Consider the following 7,350-nt stretch of genomic DNA (forward strand, 5'->3'; position numbering starts at 1 on the left):
ATTCTCATTTTGTTCTGGGAGACTTTATAGACCAGATACAGAATCAGTAAATATGACATAGCCTGGTTTATGTTGGATCAGTTTCAGTTTTACTTTTACATTAACCCTTTCATGCATGACTTTTGTCAACCTTAATCAAGATTTTTTTTTTTTCCTGAGTGTTTTTATTCCTCTTTAGGCACAAAAAAGAGAAAACATTTTATGAACCTGTTTTTCATGGCATTACAAAAGTGTCCACTCAACTGGACACAATGCGTTTAATTTTAGAAGCAAAGAAACATGTATTTAGTCATATACTGAGTAAAAACTAGGAAATAAAAACATGTTTAATGCTGCTAAGCTGATGTTTTCTCACATTTTAACATACCATACTTAAACAAAACAGTTAATTACAATCTATTAACAATTACCAATTTTTTACACTTAAAAACATGTAACTGCAGATCAGGTTTATCTAGAACAGTAAATTTACAGTAATGGTATGAATTACAGTGTATGGGATGATGCATAAGTGTCCACTGTGTTGGCTGATATGGAACTAAAACAACAAAATCCATAAGAGAACACCTTTGAACAGCTGTCCACTGTAGTGACCACTATGCATGAAAGGGTTAATCACCATGAAAAAAATGTACAAGGAATTTTTGCTGAAGAGTTTTAGGGAAGAGGGTGGATATTAACTCTGATGACACTGGTGATTATTGGTGCTGCACATTAAGGTGGGAGGGAGTTTAGTATAGATGGCTTTGTATATCATATTTATATAAGCTAATATAGCCTGTGAGTGGTATGAAAATAATTGAGATAGTCATTAATCCTCCTGAGACCCAGTAATGCATATCAGTCCTCAAGAGTCACAACTTTAAAAAGGAAAAGAAAAGAAAACAAAAACTGTCCACAGCAACGGCCATTGAAAAACTATGTAGGATGATGTATTCGGCTGGTTGAGATGAAAAAGTAATGGATTCTGCATTGGCACACAGTCAAATATGACGTGGTCAGTGATTTAGTTTGATGATTTTAGCAGAATTCATTACATTTCTGCTTATTTTGGATGGAGATGATGTAAAGCTTAAACAAAGGACAAACAATAATTCAATTAACAATGCAATTCCAAACTAACTCTGAAGGAAATTTAATCAAATAACTACGACATAATGTGTAACTTATTCAAACATACATCTACAGTTAACAGCCATTGGGCTAAACTCAGCCTCACTCAGGCCTCATGCTCCATCAGATAAAGGAAAGGCAGGAGCTGGGCTTGATCCATCCTCTTATAGGGTTATGTGGGTCTGTTAGATGAGACCAAGGCCTGCCCCTTCTTCACCAGGAAGTGAAGTTCTCAACAGACCTACCATGAAAAAAAAAAGTATTAGAAAAAAATGCTGCAACATCCTGTTTCCATTCAAGGCACTTATTTAATGTAAAAAAAGCCAAAACTTTTGCTTTCCTGGCTGTATAGAATATAAATAAGTAGATAGTACATTGTATTTATGTGGGTTTATATTTAGTTCATATGTAGCGGATTGTGAAGTAGAATTATAGAATAGAATAGAATAGAATAGAATAGAATAGAATAGAATAGAATAGAATAGAATGTCTTTATTGTCATTGTACAGGTACAACGAAATTAAAAGTGCAATCGTCCTGGGTGCCATAAAAAAGTATAAATAATGTATATAAAAGAGTACAAAAACTAAAATATAAAAGGAAAACCCTGATGGTATAAATATCTAAAAAGCAGCCTAAAAAAGAGTGTTACTAAAAGTATAAAAGACACATAAAACATCATCATACACTCTGGACAACATTCAGCATTCCACACAATTATATACAGTATATGATAGTTATTATACTGACTGATATGCATATACATGTTGTATTAAAATATATTGATACAGTTAATGTATTGTATTGTAATAAGTTGAATAAGGGGTAGAAACAAATATTGTTTCAACTTATTCCATTTCAAACACATTGTGGAGATTTTAAGAATTCATCTATTTCCTTGTTATTGTTGTTGTTCTGCATGTTCAAAATAAAGATTTCATTCATTCGTTCATAATTAGTCTGATGCAAGTTGGAGGGTTTAACAGAAATAAATTCAGGCTTAATTTAGACCTAAATGTTTGAAGACCTATCAAAGAGTGCCGCTACACACTAGTGTTACTATGGAACAAAAATATATTCACTTCCTTCCAATCCACGTTCATGACAGTAGTAAAAATAATAGACAAAGACATTAGAGGAATAAAGTGAAACTCTAGTGCTTTATGAGAACAGCTTTCAGTCCATGATGTCTGAAAATGATCTTATCTGCAAAGAAACGACATGTTAGCTACCAAGACAAGAGGTTTGACCGTAGTGAAGGCAATAGACAAAGAAGTTAGAAGGAAAAGGCAAAATGACTGAGATCTAGTTTCAGTTTCCAATGGTAAGAAATTATATCTGTTGCACAGGAATAATAAAGTAGCTTTTGGTTCCTGTAAATATAAAGATCTTTGGCCCTGAACCCCGGTGAAATACTAATAATAAAAAAACTATGTTACAATAGTAAGAATTATTTACCTAAACATAAAAGATGTTAACACAGCTCAGATTTTTGTTTTGTTTTTGTTTAGTTGTTTTTGGCAATTTAATAATATTGAGGGACAAGAAATGACACTGTATTCAATCAAAATTAAATATCCTGTCCCTGACTCTTAGTGCTAAACCTACAGCTATATGTAAATAAAATGCTTTAACCCTTTAACCCCTGAGCCATGATTCCAGGTAAAGGTGCTGCTGTGAATTGTCGTCTGTTTCAGGTTCATTAAAGCTGCTGTGAGTATGTGCTTGTGTTCCTTTTCTTCAGTGGTTTCATTTTACTGTGTGTTTTAGGGTCAAAACAGGGTGAAATAACAGAAAAAGACAAAGAGAAGAATTGAAGTTTGATAAGTTTGGACTAAATAAGGCACTCAGAATGTACATCAATAAGAGATTTAGGATGTTCAACATGAACTGTGAACTGGAACACACTGAACAACAACAGGGCCCAACAGTTTTAGTTTTAGGCTCTTTTTTTCTAAATCAGTCCAGCTGTTTTTTGAGGCCTGATTGAACTCCATAAAGCTGTTACACGTTCCAATCCCAGTGAAAACACAGTAAAAAAATAAAATAAAGGAAAATCACCACAACACTGGAAGCAACAGTAAAAACAAAACATAACATGCTGCGTACTTGTAATACCCCTGGGCCAAATATAGTGTAAGATTCTGTTGAAAGTTACTGCCCTATAATTTAGATTAGATTGTTTTTGTGTCAAACTTATTACATACATATTTATGTGTGAAAGTACTCAGATATTATAACTGCACAAGGCACAAGGCCATTTGACCTTGAAAAAGTAGGTCAAGGCTTTCAATAGGCTTCTGCTCCAGGCCAAGACGCATCCTTGGTATAAATTTGGTGCAGATATCTCAATGGATTTTTCAGATAATGCAATCACGTAGTTGAATGGACAGACAGACGAATAGATGGACAGATGGCAAAATGATTACAATACCCCTCAGCTGAGGAGTAAAAACTACAAGGAAAACAATGTAAAAAAAAAAAAAAAAGAAGCCCAAACCATCTATTTTTATAGTGAGTCGGTCTCACTCACTGTTCTGTGTTTAACCCCTCATTCCACAGGCGGCAGGGGGTGAACTGAGCATGCTCAGATGTCCATGGAAAGAACAAGGTCTATTCTATCAGCACATTATGAAATTGAACTATTGAGCAAATGGTTGAATTTTTATGAATATTCAAAATAAATCATACATTCAGAATGTTCACCACAGACACGTCAGGGGTTAAAGGGTTAACTATAGAAATTCGTCCTGAAAGTAAAGATTTCCTCCAGAGTAAACATAGTTTCGAGGTGAACTGAAATAGAGGTGGTAGAGTAAACACAGATTTGAGCCTGTGGTCAGATCAGCTGTGTCTTTGAGTTGAAAAAGTCCCAGTTAGGCCTTTATGACGCCTGCAGACACTTTCAGAGACATACGTGACTGACTGTCAGTTAGATCTAAGCCTTACTCAGAGTCTGTCTTTGTGAAACTGACCCAGGACGTGCAATGTGGATTAAACACGACTTCAAACGAGTCCAAACAAGATTTCAGATATCAAACCCTCCTATGAGTCACCATGACGCCCACATGAATCACAACAAACAAACAAATATTCAATACATTCAATTCTATTCAGTCCCTAGTGAACAGATTTGACCTCCGACCCCTGAACTGATGAGTGGCTGTGTTGGTTTGTGTTTCGCCGGCCCCTTTGGTGTTTGTAAACTTTGCTGCAGGGTTTGACAAGCAGGAAGTGCAACAGATACCGCAGTGTCATCATATTACTGTTACAGATATGTAAATGATGTAATCCTGACTGTGTTTTCTCTGTAATCTGACTAATACACAGAATGAAGGAAAACACTATGACTGTGTCTAAATGAGGAAGTTTGGAGTCTGCTGTAAAATTCCACTCAGTCTCTGTCTTATTCTTATTTAATCCTTCTATAGTTTTTGTCCAAACAACAGCTGAGAGCTCATGGACAGTCTAGGCCACATCTAAACATGGCTGGGATCCCATATTTACAGCATGGCAGCGAAAGAGTTTTTATGATTAACAACTACCCCTAAACACTGCCAGGGAGCCATGTGATTAAAGTGGGGGAAAGGTACTCACCTTATAATCTAAACCTAACAATGTTGACCTTTTCCAGGCGAACACCATGTCAGATGGCTGCTTCCCAAATAACTCCTCAACTGCTGCTATTTATAGCGGGCTCACAAAGCCAGAAGCATGGGTACAGAAACAATAGCTCAGACGTCCAGAGCCGAAACGTTTAGATTTAACGTTCTTCGTTTAACGATGAAATGTTTTATTAATAAATGTAGGAGACAAAGTCAAGTTTAAGAGGGGACAAATTAAAGGAAAATCCTGTTGTGAGTGGTCACACATGCAAGCAACACACAAGTTTAGAGTTGTAACCTTTAACCCATAAAGACCCAAATATACACCAGTGACCAAAAGCATCTGCTGATCCACTAATCCTATCAATACATGTAAATAATTGGTGTAAAATACAGTTTGTCATAATTTCATTGTCATCAGATATCACCCATTTGGATGTTCAGAGGCTCCATAGTTACCGTGGAAGCACCGTCATCTTCTACAACATTGATTCGCCAGTAAAACCCATGGAGTTGGATCAGTGACAGTGGATGGAAACACTAGGTTTAAGTTCAGTTATTGGACTGAAAAAAATCTCTTTTTCTCAAGTTTTCTCTGTTTATAGTAGGATAACCCTCAAATGTAATCTCAACATGACTAAAGTACATGATCAGTAAAATGAATATAGGAAAATATCTGATTTTCACTGAAAAAAATGCAAAGTGGAGAGGATAATATGAAAAATGGTGATAAATCACTTAAGAAAAGTTCAATAGAAAGAAAAATTAGTTTGGGAACTGACATTAAAGTAGTGCTGGGTCTGTATGGGTTAAGTCTCATACAAGTTTTTTTTTTGTTTTTTTTTTTTGTGGTGAAGCAAGAGAATTGGAGTCTTTGATAAAAGCCAAATAACACAAGTAAAGTTTTTTCAGGTCAAACAAGTGACAAGTCAAATTATACAAACACCTGAGGATCTATCTGAGTCTGAAGCTTTAAATTAGATGCATAAATGAACAACAGTTATAAATAGTCCACAGTTTTATTCATTCTGTATTTGTCTTTTATTTCAGTTGGAGGATGTTTTACAATGACAGACCCACTGCGTCATAGTATTCCAAGTATATTCCTCCCAGTCAAATCAAGCAAAATGAAGTCAAAGTCACGTCTAGTCTTTTGTCAGTGTGAGTCAAATAAGTGTCAAGTCATAAAAGCTGTTTGTTAACCTTGAAAAGACCTAGAGCTATTTTTGTGGCAACTCCCAAATTATTTTTTCCTCTACATTTAACCTTTCCTTTGTGATTTATAATCAGATATTCTAATATTATCCTCTACATTTTGCATTTTTCAGTGAAAGTCAAGTGTTCCCCTATATCTAACTTAATGCATCATGTAGATGTTGAGTAAATTCAAAGGTTATTATATCAAAATAGAGAAAACTAAAGAAAAAGTGACTTTTTCCGGCAAAATCACTAACTGGGTTTTCATTAGGTTTATAGAACTTTTTGGCTTGAATTTGGGCCCATATTGTTACAGTCAAAGGTGAAGTCAACACAATCACAATTCAGCAAATATGATCGATAACCCCTGCTTAAAAATGTGTCTATTTGTGGTTAATATGGTGTCATTTCTATTCAGCTTTTTTAATTTGTGCAAACACACTGAACACAGATTAATGCATCATATACTTACTATCTATTAATACCATTAATGCCATTATGCAATGTATTAAGATATCTAATGTTTTATATGAACTTAACTCTGAAATAATTTGAAACTGGAGCAATTATCAAGTTAAAATTTAACAACTTTGAGGCTAATCCTCCAATATTTTTCTGCTTTGATGATTTTTTTTTTTTTTTTTTTTTAATCTTGGTCCATGTCTTCTGGAATATCACCATCATTTATTTGTTAGTATTGTTGCTGTGGAAAAAAAGACTTTCAGATATTTATTGTTGGTGTACAACCTTCTGCAAAGTCTTGTTATGATATGAACTGATCATATCATATCATATCATATCATATCATATCATATCATATCATATCATATCATATCATATGAATAATGTCTTTCTCATAAGGTTTTGCTGCGTATTGGTCTTACCCTGTTTTAGTCTCAGTCCTTCAGTCAGTCTTGGTCTTGGTCATGACTTGGTTATGATGGTCTTGAATACAACGCTAGAAGGAGACGTATTAGAAAACCCTCTCCACCACTGTCACCAAAACACCAAATTAGGAACATAGCTAACCAACACCTTCCTAAGATGCTTTGTGTTGTTTTTCCTTTAATTTTTCATCTGTCTGTAGTCAGGTGAAGTGAAGCCAACATCCTCTATTTACTGGAAGCCTTTTACTCAATAACCATAAACACACACACACACGCACACACACACACACACACACACACACACACACACACACACACACACACACATACACACACAAGACCTTTCACAAGAGTCACCACTCATCCATGCAGCCCAACCAAACCTTACCCCACCACCGCTTATGTAAAACCCTTAGGTCCAGAGGAAGTTTGTGTACTCTGTCATTACTCCATGCACAGGACATCATGGTTGATGCACAGCTGTGACATGAAGTTCTTCATAGTGTGTGAAGACATTTAATAAAAAAAAAAAAAAAAACTGTCTCACG

This window comes from Sphaeramia orbicularis, chromosome 5 (assembly GCF_902148855.1).
Source record: "Sphaeramia orbicularis chromosome 5, fSphaOr1.1, whole genome shotgun sequence".
NCBI classification, from domain to species: Eukaryota; Metazoa; Chordata; class Actinopteri; order Kurtiformes; family Apogonidae; genus Sphaeramia; species Sphaeramia orbicularis.